Here is a 22,810-nt window from a genome sequence, read left to right on the forward strand (position 1 = left end):
ATGCCTTCCCGGCAGTCCCAAGCAGAGGGCACAGCATAACGAGCTTGTTCCGGAGCAGCCGCACAAAGGGCACAGTTGATCTGTTTCCAGCCTGGCCTCTGCCCATTGATTAGACTATCTCAGAAATGCTTAAATTTGCCTTCCACTTTTCCTACCTTGTCTTGTCCACACCCTTCTCTTTTCTCTAAGATGAAGCTAAGCATCCCAGGGGGCAGAAAGCAAAAAGCATATTTTGTGAATAACTGTTCCGTGCCCAGCTCAGAGCTGGAAGCTTGACATTCCTTCAGGCATCAAAAGCTGCAGTATAGGTATGATTATCACCCCATTGTATACAGGGAGAAACTAAGGCAAGCTCAGAGAGGTTAAGCAATTTGCCCAAAACCACACAGCTAGTGATTGATGGAGCTATCATTTGAGTCTAAGTCCTTTCATTCCAAAGTCCATGCCATGTGTCCTGTAATGTTGCATAGAAGTGGTGAGAGTGAACACCCTTGTCTTTTTCCTAATCTTACAGGGAAAGCATTCAGTCTTCCACCATTAACTATGATGTTTCTCACTGTGCGGTTTTTATAAATATCCTTTATCCGGTTCAGAAAGTTCTCTTCTATTTCTAGTTTAAGTATTTTTATTATGAAAAGGTGTTGGGTTTTGTCAAATGTTTTTCTGTCTGTTAAAATGACTGTGTGAATTTTTTTCTTTTATTCCATTAATGTGGCATATTACATTGATTGACTTTTTAACATTAAACCAGCCTTGCATTCTTGGAATAGATGCCATTTGGTCATGGTATATAATGATTTTCTTATGTTGCTAGATTTTGTTTGCTAGTATTTTTCTTGAGGATTTTTGTGTCTATATATCAGAGGTATTGGTCTATAGTTTTCTTCTGGTACAGCAGCAATAGGAAACAAAAACCATATCCCAGTCCAGGGTCTGACTCTTACCCTAAATCAAACCAAAGACTTGGCTCTTCAGCCCTACAACCAAAAGTCTCTCTCCCTCTATTACCAAAGCACTCCAGATGGAGATATGATCCAGAATGTCACTTTACTTATTTGCAAGAAGAGATCGACCTGGAAGACAGAATCCTCATCTTGGCATGATCAGCACCTCCTATCAGACCAACATAGGAAGTCAAACCCTATTTGGACGGAGGCTCAGGAGCACAGAATTGGAAGAGGCAGAAGCAGATGAGTCACTGCTCTGGATCTCCAGCTTAGAGCTTGCTGCCCTCAGTACCGCAGTAGGCAGAGCCTAGTGAACCCTCATAACTGAATTTGTTAGACATAGAGCAGAGTTGGTGATGGAATTTGTCCGCCAAGGGTGGAAACTCACTGCCAACATCACCTTCTGAGAAGCTCTTTTTTCTATGCATACTTAGCTGATCAATCCCTCTTAAGAGTGCTAGATGTATTGTTTCTTGAGAGTTTTGACTATTAAGTAATCCATTTAAAGCACTTAGAACACACCTCCAGCCACAAGTAGGCACTTGACAAACATCAGCTATTATCATCATCACCATTATTGCTGTCAATACATTCACTTCAGTTAGGTTCAAGTACAGTAGGGTTGGGGACCCTTTTCTCTCTTTAAGGTGACTTGATTTTCTCACTCTGCTCTTTATGCCCTAATTTTAAATGTCTGAGTCCTTTCTTTTCCCCCTTGAGGCAGGGTCTCACTTTGTCACCCAGGCTAGAGGGCAGTGGCATGAACACAATTCACCGCAGCCTCAAACTTCCCGTGTAGCTGGTACTACCGGCACATGCCACCAGGCCTGGCTATTTTTTTTTTTATATTTGTGTAGTGACAGAGTTTTGCCATGTTGCCCAAGCTTGTCTCGAACTCCCAGGCTCAAGTGATCCTCCTGCCTCAGCCTCCCAAAGTGTTGGGATGACAGGCATGAGCCACCGCGCCTCGCCAAACGTCTAAGTTCTTAAGGGAAGCCTCACTCCTTTCACTGACTGCACAATGTGATTATACAGAGGCCATCTGGGATCACCGTTGGATGAATTATAAAGTCTTTTCAGGGAGGCCGAGGCGGGCGGATCACGAGGTCAAGAGATCGAGACCATCCTGGCCAACACGGTGAAACCCCGTCTCTACTAAAAATACAAAAAAACTTAGCCAGGCGTGCTGGCACGCACCTGTGGTCCCAGCTACTTGGGAGGCTGAGGCGGAAGAATCGCTTGAACCCAAGAGGCGGAGGTTGCAGTAAACTGAGATTGTGCCACTGCACTCCAGCCTAGTGACAGAGCAAGACTCCATCTCAAAAAAAAAAAAAAAAAGATGCTGGAGCAGCTGCCGCTGAGTCTGGATCCCACTGCTGTGCACCCTCGACGCCCACCGGACATGCATTCCTGGTTCCTTTTGGTTCCAAGTCCAAAATGGCAACTCTCAAGGATCAGCTGACTCATAATCTTCTAAAGGAAGAACAGACCCCCCAGAATAAGATTACAGTTGTTGGGGTTGGTGCTGTTGGTATGGCCTGTGCCATCAGTATCTTAATGAAGGACTTGGCAGATGAACTTGCTCTTGTTGATGTCATTGAAGACAAATTGAAGGGAGAGATGATGGATCTCCAACATGTCAGCCTTTTCCTTAGAACACCAAAGATTGTCTCTGGCAAAGACTATAATGTAACTGCAAACTCCAAGCTGGTCATTACTACAGCTGGGGCACGTCAGCAAGAGGGAGAAAGCTGTCTTAATTTGGTCCAGCATAACATGAACATCTTTAAATTCATCATTCCTAATGTTGTAAAATATAGCCCAAACTGCAAGCTGCTTATTGTTTCAAATCCAGTGGATATCTTTACCTATGTGGCTTGGAAGATAAGTGGCTTTCCCAAAAACCGTGTTATTGGAAGTGGTTGCAATCTGGATTCAGCCTGATTCCTTTACCTGATGGGGGAAAGGCTGGGAGTTCACCCATTAAGCTGTCATGGGTGGGTCCTTGGGGAACATGGAGATTCCAGTGTGCCTGTATGGAGTGGAGTGAATGTTGCTGGTGTCTCCCTGAAGACTCTGCACCCAGATTTAGGGACTGATACCAATAAGGAACAGTGGAAAGAGGTTCACAAGCAGGTGGTTGAGAGTGCTTACGAGGTGATCAAACTCAAAGGCTACACATCCTGGGCCATTGGACTCTCTGTGGCAGATTTGGCAGAGACTATAATGAAGAATCTTAGGCGGGTGCACCCAATTTCCACCATGATTAGGGTCTCTATGGAATAAAGGATGATGTCTTCCTTAGTGTTCCTTGCATTTTGGGACAGAATGGAATCTCAGACATTGTGAAGGTGACTCTGACTCCTGAGGAAGAGGCCCGTTTGAAGAAGAGTGCAGATACACTTTGGGGGATCCAAAAAGAGCTGCAATTTTAAAGTCTTCTGATGTCATACCATTTCACTGTCTAGGCTACAACAGGATTTTAGCTGGAGGTTGTGCATGTTGTCCTTTTTATCTGATCTGCGATTAAAGCAGTCATATTTTAAGATGGACTGGGACAAAAATCAATTCCTGAAGTTAGAAATAGGAACAGTTTGTAAAGTCCTACAGCTTTATCCTGATGCTAGATGGTGGTAACCTTGTGCAGTCCTAAACTGGTTAGTGTGAAATAGTCCTGCCACCTCTGAGGCACCACTGCCAATGCTGCACATGCTGCAGCTGCCCCTTGAGCCAGAGAGATGTTCACTTGTTACATAACTTCCTGGCTCCTTCACTGAACATACCTAGTCCAACATTTTTTCCCAGTCAGTCACATCCTGGCATTCAGTGTATAGATCCAATATCGCATGTCTTGTTCCAAAGGATCTTATTTTGTGAACTATATATATCAGTAGTGTACATTACCATGCAATGTAAAAAGATCTACATATAAACAATGCAACCAACTATCCAAGTGTTAGACCAACTAAAACCCCCAATAAACCTTGAACAGTGAAAAAAAAAGTCTTTTCAGTAAATGAGAACACATGTGGAGTCGTCAGTGCAGCACCCGGCACAGAATAGAAACTCCACAACTGTTCATATCCTCACACACTGCTTCCTAGGCACTGAATTATGTCCCCTCAAAATTCATGTGCTGAAGTCCAACCCTCAGAACTTCAGAATGAAGTGACTGTATTTGGATAAGGCCTTTCAAAAGAGTTAATTACGTTAAAATGAGCCCTTTAGGGTAGGTCCTAATCCAATCTGACTGGTGTCCTTACAAGAAGAGGAAATTTGAACACACGTGGAGACCCCAGGGTGCTTGCACCAAGGGAAGGTTGTGTGAACAGGCAGCAAGAAGGCAGCTGTCTGAAAGCCAAGGAAAGCGGGCACAGTGGAAACCAGCCCTGACCACACCTTGGCCTTGAACTTCCAGCTTCAACACTGTCAGACATAAATTTCTGGGCCGAATGCAGTGGCTCATGCCTGTAATTCCAGCATTTTGGGAGGCCAAGGAGGGTGGATCACCTGAGGTCAGGAGTTCAAGACCAGCCTGACCAACATGGTGAAACCCTGTCTCTACTAAAAATACAAAAATTAGCTGGGAGTGGTAGCCCACACCTGTAATCCCAGCTACTCAGGAGGCTGAGGCAGGAGAATCGCTTGAACCCAGGAGATGGAGGTTGCTGTGAGCCGAGATCCTGCCACTGCACTCCAACCTGGGTGACAGAGCGAGACTCCAGCTCCAAAAAAAAAAAAATTCTTTGAAAGAAAGAAATTTCTGTTGTTTAGATCACCCGCTCCATGGCGTTTTGTGATGGCGGCCCCAGCAAATGAATCATCTTGTTTTGAGAAGAAGTATTTTTGGCATTAGGAGATGGTGGAAAGTTTTAGGACGACTTAAAGGAAGTTCGTGATCTGCTGCAGGCCTGAAATTCTGTCTTGTGAAGTAAGGAATGTACATTTCCCCAACAGGCTGCCTTCCTCGCTGGCTCTTGGCTGCTGCACCTTGCACTTGGCTGCAGGTGTCTCATTTCCTGAGGAAGAAGGTGCCATTAGCTTCACAATCCCCCCAAGAGTCCTGCCTGGGGAGTCGTGCCTCGCAGAAGGAAACACCACTGGCACCATAGACACAAAAACTAAAATCGCAAATGACAGAATCGTGACTTCCCCGAGGGAATAAATAGCGTGAACAGATGGGCCCTGAGGCTGGAACATTTCAGTTAAATCCTCATAGAATTTTGATAATTTAATGAATGTGGTGAGAAAAGAATGGCAAACCAGTACCAGCAAGCCAAAACAGTTTGCCCACCTTGGTGTTTACCCAGGATGGTTTTCCCATAATGCGGAGTACAACAAGGTGACTTGGATGAAGTATTTCCTGAGGGATTTCAAGCATGTCTCTGAACTAGCACCTTGCAAGCTGAATATTTTCTCCAGGTACCTCTTCAAGGCACCTCTCTGGGCAACCGTCCCAGGTGATTCCTAAGTAAGGGAGTAATTTATAGGTATGTCTGGGACACAGACCAAGTATGCTCAGAGCTCAAGGTCATCTCCCCTGGAGTTCACTTGTCTGGTTTTTCCAAACTATCAAATCCTGCCTGTTCCCAATTAGTCTCTCCTTGCTCCTCTCTGGAGACCTTCAGTGAAGACGTACCAAGAATAGAGAAAGGAGCACTGCAGGAGGAGCCCGAAGACCTGGATCACAACTCTACCACTCACCGACTCTACTCTTCAGGAAGTGCTAGATAAATGACCTTCTGCAAATGCAAACCCTCATACACACCTCCTCGTTTGTGGGCCACAAGTAGCACAGTGTGCACAGGGCCCACTTTTGGAGTTTTTACTGCATGGAAGGAACCACAGCTCGTCTCCCTAGGGTCTCCCTGGGTACACAAGGGCAGGCTCTGTGGTTCTATGGTCCACCTACACTGTATCGTCCTAAGCTCTTATTTCTTTTTTTAATTGACAAATAAAAATTATGTATATTTGTTATGTATAAAATGTTGTTTTCAAATATGAATACATCATGGAATGGCTAAACCAAGCTAAACCTCACAGACTTCTTTTTGGTGGGTGTATGTGCATGACAAGAACACAAAATCTACTCCCTCGTAATTTTTTTTTTTTTTTGAGACAAAGTCTTGCTCTGTTGCCCAGGCTAGAGTGCAGTGATATGAACATGGCTCACTGCAGCTTCAACGAAGTCCCAGGCTCAAGTGATCCTCCCAAGTGGCTAAGACTACAGGTGCACACCACCATGCCTAGCTAATTTTTGTACTTTTTTTTTGCAGAGACGGGGTTTTGCCATGTTGCCCAGGCTGGTCTCAAACTCCTGAGCTCAAGCAATCCTCCCGCCTCAGCCTCCGAAAATGTTGGGATTATAGGCATGAGCCACCACACCTGACCAGCAATTTTTAAGTATACAATACATTGTTATTAACTACAGCTACCAGGTTGTGGAATTTATTAATTCTTGAATTTATTCTTGAATTCCTGAATTAACTCTTGAATTTATTGCTCCTGTCTAACTGAAATTTTGTATCCTTTGACCAAGAAGGATCTCCCCAACACACTCACTCCAGCCCCTGGTAACTACCATTCCACTCTCTACTTCAATGAGCTCAACTTTTTTAGATTCCATATATCAGTGAGATCTGAAGGTGTTTGTCTCTCTGTGCCCTGAATATTTCATTTAATGTAATGTCCTCCAGGCTCAAGCTCTTATTTCAATAGATGTCATGAAAGTACAGGACTAAGAACAGACAAATATTTGGAGAAGGTGAGCCCCAGTTGCAAAGTACCTTAACGGGATGTCCAGTTTTGTTAAATCACTCAGACAAAGCAAGCACTAGAAGCAGCAGAAAGGATGGAGAGGGAACAAGGACCTGGAGCCTGCTCTGCAGCATGCGTGCTGGCAGAGAAGGAGAAGCTGGGTGTAGTGTCCAAATGGCTTACGAGGCATAGGGATCAGAGAGTCAACCCAGCAGGAGGAAACTGAGCCATTAAAAATATTCAGACAGGGAAATCAACCCCAGCCACTCCTGCTTTCTAGACTTGTGTCCCCAGGGAAGATGTCTGGAGACTCCATTTGTATACGGCATGACTTAATTCTTGATGGAGAAGGGAGAGGGCATTGTTGATCAACTCCTTCTCTGAATCTGACTCTGTACTCATTGTACCTGCATCCACAACACTCCTGGCTCTAATGGAACAACATAACAATGAGTTCATACATTTATAGTAGCTGATATAGTGAGAGTCCAAAGAGGTGATTTAGTACCTACTGGGAGTTCAGTATTTGGGGTCAGACTCCTAGAATCAACAGGCAAGCATTACTTTTAAAACACTATTAATATATAAATAGGTGCTTTCTTGAGGTGAGTGCAAAGGGAAAAGGAGTGGTGTAAAGGAATTAATTCCCTGGGCAAGATAAACACCCATGTGGTTCAAGAGAGCTAGTGTTCAGATCTTACTTGCTTTCATCTGTAAGCCAACTCTGCGTTCTTCCCTTCCATCTAATGGGTGCCCTGCCCAATTTGCCCAACTGTCAAGTTTCCCTTCAGAAGGAAAAGAAAAAATATACAAAGGTAAAAAATAATGACACAATAGACATGAAAGCAAAAGAAGCAAGATTCCACCCAAGAATTATGGAAAAATAAGACAATAGAAACAGTAGTAATAATTGAAGGTTTACTCTGACACTGGGTCTTGGCTACACGTTAGGATCATTGGGCATCTTATTTTTAAAAAATTCAATTTATACTCCCCATGGCTTAAGTATTCTTAGGGGGTTGGGGGGAAAATTTAATAAATTTCTCCCTAGATTCTAAAGTACAGCCAGGATTGAAAACCACAGCACTAGATAAAAATTCGCCTGAGGTGAAGAAAACTTTAACTCAAAATCAGTAGTGCTCAGTAAATTTCAAGCCAAGTTAGCCTTACCTTAACACTTTTTTGTTGCGAAGAAAAAAGACAAAACAAATTATTAACATAAGAACAAAAATCACTTTGTTAAAAAACTAGTTCTCTGCCACATTAAACCATGGGAAACAATTTGCAGAAATCTTAAGCAAGGGGATAGACTGTAGAGACTGTACAGGTTAACAATTCAGCCTTGAGAATCAGAAAGTCTTGAGTGGGTGCAGCAGCTCTGCAATTTATGATCTGAATTATGTTGAGAAAACTGGAAAGATTAAATGAGATACTGAATTTAAAGAACTCAAAGCCTACATTGTATTAAGTTCTCTATAAGTTAATTTTTTTTTGAGACAGGGTCTCTGTCACACAGACTAGAATGCAGTGTCACGATCATATCTCACTGGAATCTCAGCCTCCCAGGCTCAAGTGATCCTCCCACCTCAGCCTCCCAAGTAGCTGGGACTACAGGTGCATGCCACCACACCTGGCTAATTTTTGTATTTTTTGTAGAGATGGAGCTTCACCCTGTTGCCAAGGCTGGTCTCCAACGTTTGGGCTCGAGCAATCTGCCTGCCTCAGCCTCCCAAAGTGCTGAGGTTACAGGCATGTGAGCTACCGTGCCTGGCCTCTGTTATTACTTTAGAATACAAAGCTTTTTAAAGAGACAAAGCGATATGGCTTGGCTCCATGGCCCCAGCCAAATCTCATGTTGAATTATAAATCCCAGTGTTGGGGGAGAGATCTGGTGGAAGGTGATTGGACTTTGGGGGCAGATTTCCCCATGATGTTTTTATGATAGTGAGTGAGTTCTCACAAGATCTGATGATTTAAAAGCATGTGGCACTTCCCCCCTCACTCTCTCTCAATCCTGCCACCACAGGAAGAAGGTGCTTGCTTCCCCCTTCACCTTCTGCCATGATTGTAAGTTTCCTGAGGCCTCCCAGTCATGCTTCCTGTTAAGCCTGTGGAACTGTGAGTCAATTAAACCTCTTTTCTTCATAAATTTCCCAGCCTCAGGTACTTCTTGATAACAGTATGAAAACAGACTAATACACAAAGTCTTGCTCTGGTGCCCAGGCTAGAGATCATAGAAGTGCAAAATTAAAAGCAAATAGATTTGGAAAATGCTTGCAACACTTACGAGAATATTTCTTCTAAGTATTTCTTATGAGAGTATCATGCAGAGTAATATCGTCAATATATGCAGAGCTCTTACAAATATGGAAAACACTAATGCTCAATTTAACATGGGCATACAGCATGGAAAAACAACATTTAGAAAGGGACACACAATCAGTCAATAAACAAAAGCGCTCAATCTCATAATGAATCAAATAAATGAAAAGTAAAATATTTTCTCACCTAACAAATTGACAATGTTTGATTTTCCTTTTAAGGAGAATACTAACTGCAAACAAAGATGCATTGAGGGGGACGTGCATAGTGCTAGCTGTCAGATTAACTAGAACAAGCTTTCTAGAAAGCAACTTGGCAGCACAAATGAGGAGTTTTACCATTTATAAGTTTTTCTATTTTCCAAACTGTATTCAATAGCAAATACCATTTTTCTAATCAGAAAGAAAAAGTTAATAGGCATAAGGAAACCTACTACCTGGATGGAAACTTGAATATTCACCAACAGCAATAGATTTGGGTAATTTCCAAATCCCTGTCAAACACAAAGCTTGAAACGAGTCGCACTCTGGGTATTGTATCAGTTTGCAACAATCAGAGCCAGGAGTGGGGTTTGTCACTTGCATTCAGGCAGGTCACCAAATGGCCCAGATCTAAGCATGAGAACAAATGAATTGCTTGCCATAGCTCTCTACTTGCATCTCAAATGATGAAGTACCTTAGGAAATCTTAACCTCTTTCTTTATTAACTTGAGCCACTTAATATCTCCCTGAGAGCTAAAAGATTGTCAAATTAGAAAAGGATTTATCCTTAAAAAGATAGCCCTTACCACTGGGGAAAGCTTATTCCCTTAGAAATGCCAGCCCTCTGCTCCTTGCAAAGATATGCTCCCTGCTAGCATTTTATTTATGTATTTTGGACCCAGCCTTGTTTTAAAAAGTGGAGCAACTGGCCGAGCATCCTGCAGAGGATTCCATCTGCTGCAGGCCAGACAGAAGCTGAGGATTAGAAGTAAAAGCTGGGAGCCCCAAGCGGATCAGCAAGCATGCCCACACCCCCAGGCCCTGACTCCAAGTAGAGACAGCTCATTAGCTGATATATAAAGTATTTCAAGTCTCCACACACAGCCAACGAGAGGAGGGAAGAAGCTATGAAGAGGAACCAGAAATGGAGGAAGGGGGCAGATTAATTTTGTTCATTCAAACAAGAATGAGTGAAGCATAATCACAGCAAGAACTATGATGATGATGATGATAGAGAGCTATCCCTCCCTGGCATGGCTCTGGTTTGGACTGGGCTCTCTGATGTGGTGGCTTCTGTGTATACAGTTTTCTGGAGACAGTGTTCAGCCTCACCTTGGCCCTCTTGGGCACTAAGGAGCCTCTCAGAAAGGGGCAGCTGGGTCCCACTTTAGACTCTCCAGCTGTCCATGCACCCAGCCTCTTTTTCAGGCAGATTTCCCCCTTTTGTGATTCAGCTTGGACAGCGCTGGAGCTCCTGCTCCCCCCATAAACATCAGGATTCTTCCTGTGGTGCTTTCTGCTCCTTCCCAAGCCCTCAGTGAATGCAAAGAAAAACATGTTCTTTTCTTCCCTTAGCACTGTACTACCACCCGTCTTTCTTGCTGGTATGGGCTACTCCATTAAATCACCTGCCTGCCAAAGTTTCCAGGCTAGAATTGGCACCAGGTTGTATGTCTTCTATGCTCCAAACTCCAGGACACACATCAAACCCTCTAAAGTACTCTCTTGCATAGTAGACTCCATTCTACCAGTACCACGGATCAGCAAACACCCAGCTAGTGTGCAAGGTGCCCTGTCTCCCTTTTTGCAAGCATCTTCAATCCCTATAAGGGAGTCTCTTGGAGGCCCTCTTCCTGGTTTCATGGGAAGCAAAAAGTATTTCACCTCAAGCTAGTATTCGTTACAGGCCAAGATTTCAAAGATTCTACCCAATTTTATCCCTCTACTTATATAGACCCAAGGGCTTAGAGTTATAGGCCCCAAAGCCAGTTTTGATACCTCCTGAAAGTCAAAACCGATCCCAGTTATTTAGAAAATAGAGTGTCTAAGACTTTATTTTCAGATTTGCAATCTGAATGCCCATTCTGGGACAATAAAAAAGTCCCACTCAACATCTTGTTACATAGGGAACTTGCTTTGGTAGATCAAATTATTACTCCCAATGCTTTTCCCCAGGTAATATGATTATAATCCACATTCTAGCCATGTCTTCTACTGTGAGAAGAGTATACTTTCCCACTTCACTGATGTGGGTTTGGGTTTGGTCATGTCATTTGCCTTAGCCAATGAAATGTTAGCAAACATGATGAGTGCAGAGGCTTTAAATGAGCTACGACAGCTTAGCATTCCCCATGTTCTCCTGCCATTTGGCATGAGAAGAACATGTCCCTTTTAGCTGCTGGTAGCATCTGATGGCGGGATGAGAGACACATGAAGCAGACCTGAACTTGACCTACAGCATGAAGGAGAGCCAATCCCAGTTGACTGGCCACCTCCTAAGTAAGATAAAGTTTGTTGCATGACCCACTGCAATAATTAGGGTTCTTTGTTAGCAGCATTATTGCTATATAGTAGCAGGTAATTAATAACCTCACGATATGTCCAACATCGTGCTGAGCACTGTATTATCTCCTTTAATTCATTCTTCTTAACAAGTGTTTGAGATAGAACACGAGTTAATATTATCCTTGTTTTGCAGGTTAGGAAACTGAGGCACAGAACATTTCTGCACAATTAGTAAGTGAAAGAGATAAGCTTCAAGCCCAGCAATCTAATTCCAGACCCATACTCTTGCCACTGTGGAACAAAAAGCAAGAGACAAAGATGTGGCTCTGTCCTCTTCTAAGTCTATATTTCAGTACAAATCTCAGGCTCAAAGCCATGATGGCCACTGATATTGTTTGGCTGTGTCCCCACCCAAATCTCGTCTTGAATTGTAGCTCCTATAATCCCCACATGTTATGGGAGGGACCTGGTGGGAGGCAACTCAATCATGGGGCCAGGTTTTCCCATGCTGTTCTCATGATAGTGAATAAGTCTCATTAAGTCTGAAGGTTTTATAAAGGACAGTTCTCCTGCACATGCTTTCTTGCCTGCTGCCATGTACGACATGCCTTTGCTCTTCCTTCGCCTTCCGCCATGATCCTGAGGCCTCCTCAGCCATGTGGAACTGTGAATTCATTAAACCTCTTTTGCTTTATAAATTACCCAGTCTCAGGCATTTCTTCATAGTAGTATGAGATCAGACTAATACAGCCATTTATGAGTTCCCTATCAGTACAAGCCTCTCCAGATCCCAAGGGCTGAGGCAATTTTTCTAGCTCTGTCAGTGGGTGCAAAGAGGCTAAGACAGTCTTCCCTTCCAGAATGCATGATCCTTCTCTGAACTTTGAGGAGGGAAAGTCCCACAGGGAATTCTAACCAGGAACAATCCTGTCATTGTGAAGTGCAGTCACACAACGTTCTGCACGGGATGCAGAGCACACCTCACTCTCTGCCTATTTTTACTCTCTCCAAGCAAATATCTGGGGCTCCTGAAAGTTATTACACAATTGCCAGCTGCTGGGATTATACAAATAACTTGATGATAGCAAAGCAATATGCTGACCGGTGTTCAAACACCACCACACAACAACAAAGCAGCCAGGGGTGCCAGCCCTCATTCACAGCCTGCAAACAGAAGCAGCACGAATGAAGGCCGCCCACTCCCTCCTGGTTGTAGGAGAACAGAGTAGCAGGCAGTTTGATCCCAAGATGAATTTTTCACTCTTCAACTTCCAAGATGTTCTATGCACAGGGAAAATGCAAAGTTGTGTCCTTTAGCAAAATGTTCTTCATCAATGTGATTCCACAATGCACCCCTTTCTTTAATCCAAGTTAGGACTTCTGATGAGCAGCAGTTGGGCTTAAAGGTCTTCAAGTTATAAGCAAGCGAGCAATTCTGAAGTATATAATGTATTTATGTGTGTATATGTGTGCACATGTACTCTATTAAGATATATATGAAACAGAGCTTCTTTACAAATTTCTACACTATATGCCCTGAGGGCAGAGATCACATCTTCCTTACCTACAAGTAACTCTAATCCCTAGCACAATGAGAAGTCAATAAACATTTGCTGAATAAATAAATAAATGTAAAAGGGATTTAAGGGTGAATGATATCTTTGAATTTTGCACAGTTTAATTCTTAAAATGCAAGACTAGGGCAAGCAAGGGGATGGTTATAAAAATTTGAACCCCTGGCCGGGCGCGGTGGCTCAAGCCTGTAATCCCAGCACTTTGGGAGGCCGAGGCGGGTGGATCACGAGGTCAAGAGATCAAGACCATCCTGGTCAACATGGTGAAACCCCGTCTCTACTAATACAAAAAACTAGCTGGGCATGGTGGCGCGTGCCTGTAATCCCAGCTACTCAGGAGGCTGAGGCAGGAGAATTGACTGAACCCAGGAGGCGGAGGTTGCGGTGAGCCGAGATCACGCCATTGCACTCCAGCCTGGGTAACGAGCAAAACTCCGTCTCAAAAAAAAAAAAAAAAAAAATTTGAACCCCTTAGAAAAAGACAAGGAAGGCCAGGGGCAGTGGCTCACACCTGTAATCCAAGCACTTTGATAGGCCAAGGTGGGTGGATTACCTGGGTTCAGGAGTTCGAGACCAGACTGGGCAACATGGCAAGACCCTGTCTCTACTAAAAATACAAAAAAATAGCCAGGCATGGTGGTGGGCCCCTGTGGTCCCAGCTACTCAGGAGTCTGAGATGGGAGGATTGCCTGAGCCTGAGAGGCAAGATCACACTGCTGCACTCCAACCTGAGTGACAGAGCAAGATTCTGTTTCAAAAAGAAAAGAAAAGAAAGGGGAGATAGAGAAATAGCCCACTTTGAAAGTCAACACTCACCAACAAAGGTAGCACTTTGTGATCTTTGTTTCAGCAAGAGAAGCCAGCTCAGTGTGTGTGGTGGACGTCTGTGGGTTTTGCCTGCTCAGCACCCATGTACCCTTCCTTCAGGAAACACTCTCCAACTTTCCCTTAAGGAACTCCCCTTTCCTCACTACATGCCATCTTGGAGTCAGTTCTGGTGTCCTCAGGAATGGGCAGGTCACCCCAGCTGGGCTCGGCTTTTGACAGAGTGGGAACTTCCCCAGAACACAATATGGAATTTTTATCAGTACATGAGCACTCCCAGAGACCTGTTCTCTGGCCCTTTCAGCTAGAGCCCTTTTCCTGAAGCCTTCCCTGGAGCCTAGCACAGAGCACAGAAGAGAATTCTAAGTTGGAAAGAGAGGTTCTCATCATAAAGCTGCTGCAAGAAATCAGTTACCTCCCCTCTTAGGCCTCAGTCTCTTCCTCCATAGGATTAAGGGGCTGGGATGAAATAACCACAGAGGAACCTTGCGAGTTGAGTCAATAAAAACTAACCCCTCGGCCGGGCGCGGTGGCTCAAGCCTGTAATCCCAGCACTTTGGGAGGCCGAGGCGGGTGGATCACGAGGTCAAGAGATCGAGACCATCCTGGTCAACATGGTGAAACCCCGTCTCTACTAAAAATACAAAAAATTAGCTGGGCATGGTGGCGCGTGCCTGTAATCCCAGCTACTCAGGAGGCTGAGGCAGGAGAATTGCCTGAACCCAGGAGGCGGAGGTTGCGGTGAGCCGAGATCGCGCCATTGCACTCCAGCCTGGAGTTTTTTCCATCTCGAAAAACAAAAACAAAAACAAAAAAAACCAACCCCTTGGGTCCCCAGGCCCCAGAAACACAAAGCTCACATTGTCAGGGCCAGCGAAGCCTGGAGTTTAAAGCAGTTAATCCCTTGGCTGGATGACTCAGACAAAGAAGATTAACCTCAGATGAGAGAATTATCATCCAAATATAGAGCAATCCCAAGCACACACGTTAGAGACAGGACGTTTCCCCATCTTCTCGTGTAAATTCTTGTTCTCTCACCCTTCTGGTGAACTCAGAGATTAACCCTCCCAGCACCTCAAGGTTAAGGTGTTCAGACCCTCTCCATGTTCCTCTAACACCTTTCTCAGTTCTCCAATCCAGGATACCTTGCTTCTCCTTTTCAATACACAGGTTTCTTTAAGGCACTCTAAGTTTGGGAAATAACTAACCATTGAGCACCTACTGTGTGCCAGCAACTGTGTTAGACACTGGAGCTACAGTGGTAGACAAGGGGGCACAGTCCAGCTCTCATGGAGTCTGCAGTCCACTGCAAAAGCACCTACGGCGCGCAAGCACTGAAAAACGTTATCTTCAGTGCCTCGACAACCCCAGAAAACAGACCTTACTGTGACTATTTTAAAGATCAGGAGATTGAGGCTCTGTGAAGTTAAACTTGCCTGAGGCTATGTAACCTGTATCAGAAACAGACTCTTGGTTTAGAAATGATATGGGATTCTACAAGATATTCCCAATATTTTGTAGGAGTCAGAAACAATGGGAGAAGAAAAGGCATATACATCGGCCTTTTCAGATGTATATGCTCCCGAAATAGTCATCACAGGAAAAAAACTCGGTGTTTACCCCAGTAGTTCTGCCAGAGCACCCAGGCTACTGGCAACCCAAGAGCCCAGCCATAACTTTTTAATCTTTATGTTATCAAGAAACATGCCTCTAGATCCTCTGCAATGCCTTCCCCTAAGCTTATGAGAAATTGCTCATTGAAATTTCAGTTTCTGTATGGGTGAAAGTCAGCTAAACTACTGCAACAAACAAACGCCATGATGTCAGTAGCCTAAATAAACTCATAGGCAGAGTTTATTTCTCACACTTGAGATAACCTCACGCAGGGGCAGCCAATAGATGAAAAAGAGCCTGGAAGAGCCACCTTTCTCACTGCATCCACGACACTGTTACGTGGCCACACCCACTTGCAAGGGAAACCTGGAGATGTCACCTGTGTGCCCAGGAGGAGGAGGAAATGGAGCCAGCTGGTCTTTGCCAAAGTCTCCCAAACTTAATATGATTACATCTGGGCTGAGCATAGTGGTTCACACTATAATCTCAGTGCTTTGGGAGGCCAAGGTGAGAGGACCACATCAAGCCAGGAATTCAGGACTAGTCTGGGCAAAATAGTGAGACTCCATCTCTCCAAAAAAAATTTCTTTGGGCCGGGTGCAGTGGCTGACGCCTGTAATCCCAGCACTCTGGGAGGCCAAGGCGGGCGGATCACAAGGTCAAGAGATCGAGACCATCCTGGCCAACATGGTGAAACCCCGTCTCTACTAAAAATACAAAAAAATTATCTGGGCATGGTGGCACGTGCCTGTAGTCCCAGCTACTCGGGAGGTGGAGGCAGGAGAATTGCTTGAACCCGGGAGTGGAGGTTGCAGTGAGCCAAGTTCGCACCACTGCACTCCAGCCTGGCACCTGGTGATGGAGTGAGACACTGTCTCAAAAAAAAATTTTTTTTTTAATTTAATAAAAATTAGCACAGGCATGGTGGTGTTCACCTTTTCATCCCAGTTACTCAGGAGACTAGGGTGGAAGGATCTCTTGAGCCCAGGAGTTTGAGGCTGCAGTGAGCCATGATGGCACCACTGCAATCCAGCCCAGGTGGCAGAGCAAGACCTTGTCTCTAAAAGAGAAAGAATAGAATTCAAAATGCCACATACATGGTGGGGATTATAAGTAGGTTTTCCTTTTCTTTGCCCCATTTTCTAGATGGTCTGTATTTTGGATGCACGCCTTTAATGCATCCAAAATGATGAGGAAAAAGAGAAAGGGGAGAAATCCCCTAATTAATGAGTCTTTGAGGAGTTGTGGGTAGAACCATGTAATCCAGGTAACTACCCAAGAACTACAGGCAAATCCTGCTTCCCTGATTCCCTTGTTTTTCTCATCTTTTTCAAACAGAACTCTCCACTCCATTTGTTTTGAGTAACGATGACCTAAAAGCTTTTTGTCTCTTAAATGCTTTCCACGCTCTCTGGGATCTTTCTGTGCCTTGGAGCATCTCCAAGACATCAATCACAGTTTCCAAGACCACTTCTCTATTTGGATGGATATCTGTGACCAAGACCAACTCAAACTTGTGATCTGCTTAATTCACATCTGGCCACACATCGTAGCTGAAGCACAGGATGGCGGTGACCTCACCACCCACAGGAGCATTTCAGGAGCCAAGACAACCAGCTCCTCTGTATCACCGTGGCTCTCCAGCTTCTTCCTCCTTGGCACACCTGACAACATTTAAACCCACAAGAGATTCTACTGGGCATCATGCTACTTCTCACAAACTTCTTCCTATTCCCCTTCTCCCTATCCCTACCCGACCCAACCCTCAGCCCACCCAACCCTCTCCCCACCTCCAGCCAACACCCACCTCAGACCTTGTGTTTTGGCCACAGCAGATGACATAGTCTGGATGTGTGTCCCCGCCCAACTCTCCTGCTGAAATGTAATCCTCAGTGTTGGAGGTGGGACCTGGTGGAAGGTGGTAGGATCATGGGGGTGGATTTCTCATGAATAGTTTGGCACCATCCCCTTGGTGCTGTCCTTGAAATAGTGAGTGAGTTTTCATTAGATCCAATCACTTAAAAGTATGTGGCACCTCCCCCTCTCTCTTTTGCTCCTGCTTCTGCCATGCAACATGCCTGCTATCTCTTTGCCTTCTGCCATGATTGGAAGCTTCCTGAGGCCTCTCCAGACACCACCATGCTTCCTATACAGCCTGCAGAACCATGAGCCAATTAAACCTCTTTTCTTTTTTTTTTTTTTTTTTTTTTTTTTGAGACGGAGTTTCGCTCGTTACCCAGGCTGGAGTGCAATGGTGCTATCTCAGCTCACCGCAACCTCCGCCTCCTGGGTCCAGGCAATTCTCCTGCCTCAGCCTCCTGAGTAGCTGGGATTACAGGCACGCGCCACCATGCCCAGCTACTTTTCTGTATTTTTAGTAGAGACGGGGTTTCACCATGTTGACCAGGATGGTCTCGATCTCTTGACCTCGTGATCCACCCGCCTCGGCCTCCCAAAAACCTCTTTTCTTATAAATTACCCAATCTCAGGTATTTCTTTAGAGCAATAAAAGAACAACGAACCAATACACCAAATACCCTGTTGTCCCAAAATCAACCATGCATTTTCAGGAACATATGCTTCTCCTGAAACCATTCCCTATCCTCCCCACAACAGCCCATACTTCAAGGCTCATCAGCCAATATCCCCACCCCGTCTGATGGCTTTGCCTGGCCCTCCGTCTTCAATCCTCATGCAGCAATAGCCACTGCTTCCAGCCTCATGCCCCCGCATTCTCTCAGTGTGTACCTCCCCATCTTGTATTCTCGTTATTCATTAATGAGCTCCACTAGAGCAGAGCCCTAAGCAGACAGGCTCTGGTGCTCTTTGCCCTGCACCATCTGAAAGAACCACAAGAAGGTGAGAGTTTGCTCAAGAATCCAAAAACTGACTGGGAGGCCAAGGCAGCCAGTAGCGGCCTTGCTTGTCTAAAGGAAATGGGCTGAAAGTAACAAGACATCAGCCTGGGAGTGACAGAAATGAAGCTGAGAAACCCGACAGGACTAGCCTGGCCTCCAGCAGCCCTCTGTAGTGTCCCAAGATGCTGCAGGCTGGGCCGCCGAGGAAGTAGGCGGCCACCGCTCCTGCGACATGAGGCTGGGAGCACAGCACAGATTTTCTGCCACAGACGCGGCCAGCACCACCAAAAATAAATAAATAAACAATTATCCATCGTGGGAAGTAGGAGAAGTTGGCTCAGCTCCCCACCCTGTTTTCATACACCCTTTCTCATTGACTTCTTCATCGTCCCATTTGAGTTTCTCTTCTTTGCTTTAAGTTCCAAGCTACTGCCCTTACGTTGCTACTCTACAGCTTTCCTTTCCTTAAAGCTTCATGTTTACGCTTTGCTTTAAAAAACAAAAATTAAAGTAGCTGCATTTAATTCACAGGCAGTTCAGTCAGCATGTGTGTGATGTGTTCATCACTCGACATAGTGCTAGGGGTGGAACTGAATTCCTTGAGTCTTCCAGGGTCAAGGGCAGAGGCTCCTGACATTGCCATGACCTCTCCAGCTGCATCTCCCAGGCCCAGCACTCTGCCTGGAGCAGGCCACCCCACAGGGACTCTTCCTCTCCAGCAGAGACTCCCACGTGCCAGCTGGGCTCCATTCCTCAGCGCCATCTGCCACACCCCAGAGCAGGCGAGAGGCCACGGTCAGATTCTGTGCATGACAAAACAGGGACGGCAGGCAACACAGAAGCCGCCCTCACTGGGCCTGGGTCCTGGGAGCCGGGAGGGGAAAATCCCAGAGGACTGAGCATTCAGAGGAGGTTGCTGAGGGGCCTAACCAGGCTCTCACCCGCTTAGGAGGACAGCTGTGCCATATCAGAGGGTTTCTAAGCATAACAATGTAAGGGACCCACGCCCCGTTTTCCTGTTCTCTCTTGGCCTCTCATATGAATGTAACATTGCTACAACCCCGACCTGAGTTTTTATCTTCTCTCCATGATTAACTTACTATAAGACCTTAAATAAGTTATTTCCAAAGTGGATGCAGTGGTTCATGCCTGTGATCCCAGCACTTTGGGAGGCCAAAGCTGGAGGACTGCTTGAGTCCAGGAGTTTTGAGTCCAGGCTCAAGCCTGTAATCCCAGCACTTTGGGAGACCAAGGCTGGAGGATTGCTTGGGCAATCCAGCCCGAGCAATATAGTGAGACCTCGTCTCTACAAAAAATTTTAAAAATTAGCCGGGCATGGTGGTACACACCTACAGTCCCAGCTACTCAGAAAGCTGGGGTGAGAAGATTGCTTGACCCCAGGAGGCAGAGGTTGCAGTGAGACAAGATTGCGCCACTATGCTCAGACTGTGCGACAGAGCACGAATATGTATCAATAAATTTTTTTAAAATTATTTCCTTCTTTGAATAATAAGGAGTTTGGATTCCCCGCTTTCTAAGGTCCCTTCAAGCTCTGAAACTGTAAGATCCTACAGTTCAATTAAGGCCTGCATTGCCTTGAGCATATTCTGGGCCTGAAAAGGAACCTGCCCGTGAAATATTCATTAAAATAAATCATGCTCACTCAGGAGTGATGATGGATGGCTCATTTATCCATTAACACGTTCTGTTCCTTCTCCTTAGCACTGTTCATTTGCAGGTTTCTCTCATGAAATGACCATGAAATCAGAATTGTAAATCACATCTATCACACCTAGGTGAGTCTGGGGAGCCTAGAGCTCCCGCTTACACACATGACACCTGGGGTTGACATAAGACGTACTTAATGGCACCAAGCTCCCAATTTGAATGGTCAACTTCCAAATACAGACATCCATGATTGAACAATCAACTTTTGGATGCAGATATCTGTGATTCAAGAAGGTCCCAGAGGTCTGGCAAAGTTACCTTCTCTTGCATCTATGCAGAGTTGGCAAGAAAAAAATGAGATTGTGCATCCATTTTTCCAAGGGTATTTTTGTCTGTGATTTCTTTTCTCTGAGCCTCAGATTTCTCACCTGTACAATGGGTACAGAAGGAAGGATGTGCCCTATCTGCCTCCTGAAGAAGTTCAGTTCTGAGGGGCTAGACAGTCATCCATTAGGAGAGAATTTTCAATTGCCTTTCGTGGAAAGAAAATTAATGCTATACTCTCCCCTGCCAACCCATACAGAATCAAGCTCGAACAACTGAAGGGAACAGGAGGTGGGTGGAGCAGAAGTGTGTGTAGAAAACAGGAAGACTTGATAGGAACACAGGCTTCTGTGTGGGAGCTGAAGCAGGGAACCCATGGTGTGGGACTTTGCTGCTAAGTCAGGACACACTGTTGCATGACCTGTAATCAAAGATCAGGAGAGCAAGGGAGTTTGGCTTTGCTGATAATCTAACTTGGGGCTTGGAGGGAAAGCTGAGTATATGGCTCTTGATCTACAGAGTGTCAGAATGGCAGGCAAGGCATGAGGGTGGTGGAGAGAGGGTAACATTAGCTGCTGAGTACCTACCAAAGACTTAACTCATCACTGTCACTTATACGCTGATCTCTTGCTCAGGCCAGGAGGAGCAACCAGGAGAGCCACAGCCAACAGAGAAACCACAGTGGCATTTATTCACCAAGTATCTAATGAATACGTATTGCATACCTACTATGTGCCTGGAACAGGAAGAACAGTAGTCTTTCCCAGAAGAAGACCATGCAGTGAATTTTGTGGGAGCCACAAAGACATCAGATAGGAAAGCTTCGGTATTTATATACTACACATGACTCCACAATGTTCATTGTGGAATCTCAACAAACTATGCGACATTGCAGAACTGAACTAAGGGGACTGGCTTATTGCAGAGAAAGGAAGGTTAGTTTTCCTTTGAGGCACTTGAAATGTCTGGCCTACAAGGTTTATTATTGTCCCTTTGTCTAAGTTTGAACATTGTGAGCCCCATGCAAATAATCTTCTAAATGGTACTGTGAACATCAAATGACAGGTTCTCAATTCTCCCTTCACATAAAATCTTCAAGTCCCTCAGTTGGTCTGGTAATCCTTTAATCAAGGATTAAATCCTTTAACGAAGGGGATGCAGAGCACTGGGGTATCATTACCATCATCATCATCATCACCACATCATCATCGTGACCTTACAACTGAGGAAACCAAGGCTCAGGGAAATTAAATAATGTGCTCAAGTTTACACAGCTAGAAAGTAAGGAAGCTTGGGCTGGGCATGGTGACTCATGCCTGTAATCCCACCACTTTGGAGGGCCAAGGCGGAGGAATCGCTTGAGTTCAGGAGTTCAAGACCAGCTTGGGCAGTATAGTAAGATCCCGTCTCAAAAAAAAAAAAAAAAATTAAAAAGTAACCAGGCATAGTGGTGCATGCCTGTAGTCCCAGCTACTTTGGAGGCTGAAACGTGAGGATCTCTTGAGCCCAGGAGGTCAACACCGTAGTGAGCTATGTTCACGCCACTGCACTCCAGCCTGGCTGACAGTGAGACCCTGTCTCAAAAAAAAAAAAATTAGAAAGTAATGAAGCTTGAGTGAAAACCAATTCTGTCTGATGCTAAAACCCACTGCTCCATCCTATGCTCCATATGGTCAGGCCTAGCACCCACATGTAAAACTGAAGGGCAGTTTGTGTCTCTTCTCACGCTGCCCTCTGAGATTTGGTTCTTTTTCTCCGCCACTGGCATGTGGTTTTTCTCTCTCTCTCTCTCTCTCTCTCTCACACACACACACACATACACACACACAACCACTTTCAATGGCAGTACTTGCTTTTTCTTGTTTCATTCCCTTCACCAACATAATTGCAAAAAAAAAAAAACACACAGGTAGAATCAGCCACACCACCGGGAGAAAATGGACAGCACCCACAGCCTGAGGCTGAAGTCATTCCAGCCCTCCCCACTTCCTATAAAGTCTATTGCCTATTTCTTCCTTTTATAAACAGGAACACATTGTGCAAGCTACTGTAGATGTGGGGTTTCTCAAGCAAGCTGGTGACGCTCGGCATAAATTGATTTAAATAAATTTCTCCCCTTTCAAGATTCTTCTTTGCTTCTGCCTCATCTTAAATTGAGAGCAGTACAATAATAACTCAAGAACATCACACCCCTGAATTTCAGCCACCTCCCTCTAAAGGATCTTTTCTCATTTTTTGAAAATATGAGCTATTTTTTGGTTCCCACTTGTTCCTCTTACTTGTCACCACACATTGCTTTCTGTATGATATAAGCAATGGGAGTCTTCACATTTAAAGTCTCTTTTTAGTCCATGAGATCCACAATAAGGCTCCCTTGAGACCTTGTAAAGAAGGGAAATAACTTCAAGGCATTACACTTCAAGATCCCCCAAAG

General features: G+C 44.9%; 1 protein-coding gene and 1 pseudogene across 5 annotated transcripts in view; one reads left to right on the plus strand and one right to left on the minus strand.

The window, feature by feature from the left end:
* The window catches only part of SV2B (synaptic vesicle glycoprotein 2B), a 199,786-nt gene that overhangs the window by 171,196 nt on the left and 5,780 nt on the right, over window positions 1-22,810 (minus strand). The window lies entirely within an intron of this gene.
* On the plus strand, window positions 2,367-3,397 carry LOC105707653 (L-lactate dehydrogenase A chain-like; annotated as a pseudogene).

Source organism: Aotus nancymaae, unplaced genomic scaffold, assembly GCF_030222135.1.
Source record: "Aotus nancymaae isolate 86718 unplaced genomic scaffold, 86718_ANA_hifiasm-v0.15.2.pri h1tg000014l, whole genome shotgun sequence".
Taxonomy (NCBI): Eukaryota; Metazoa; Chordata; class Mammalia; order Primates; family Aotidae; genus Aotus; species Aotus nancymaae.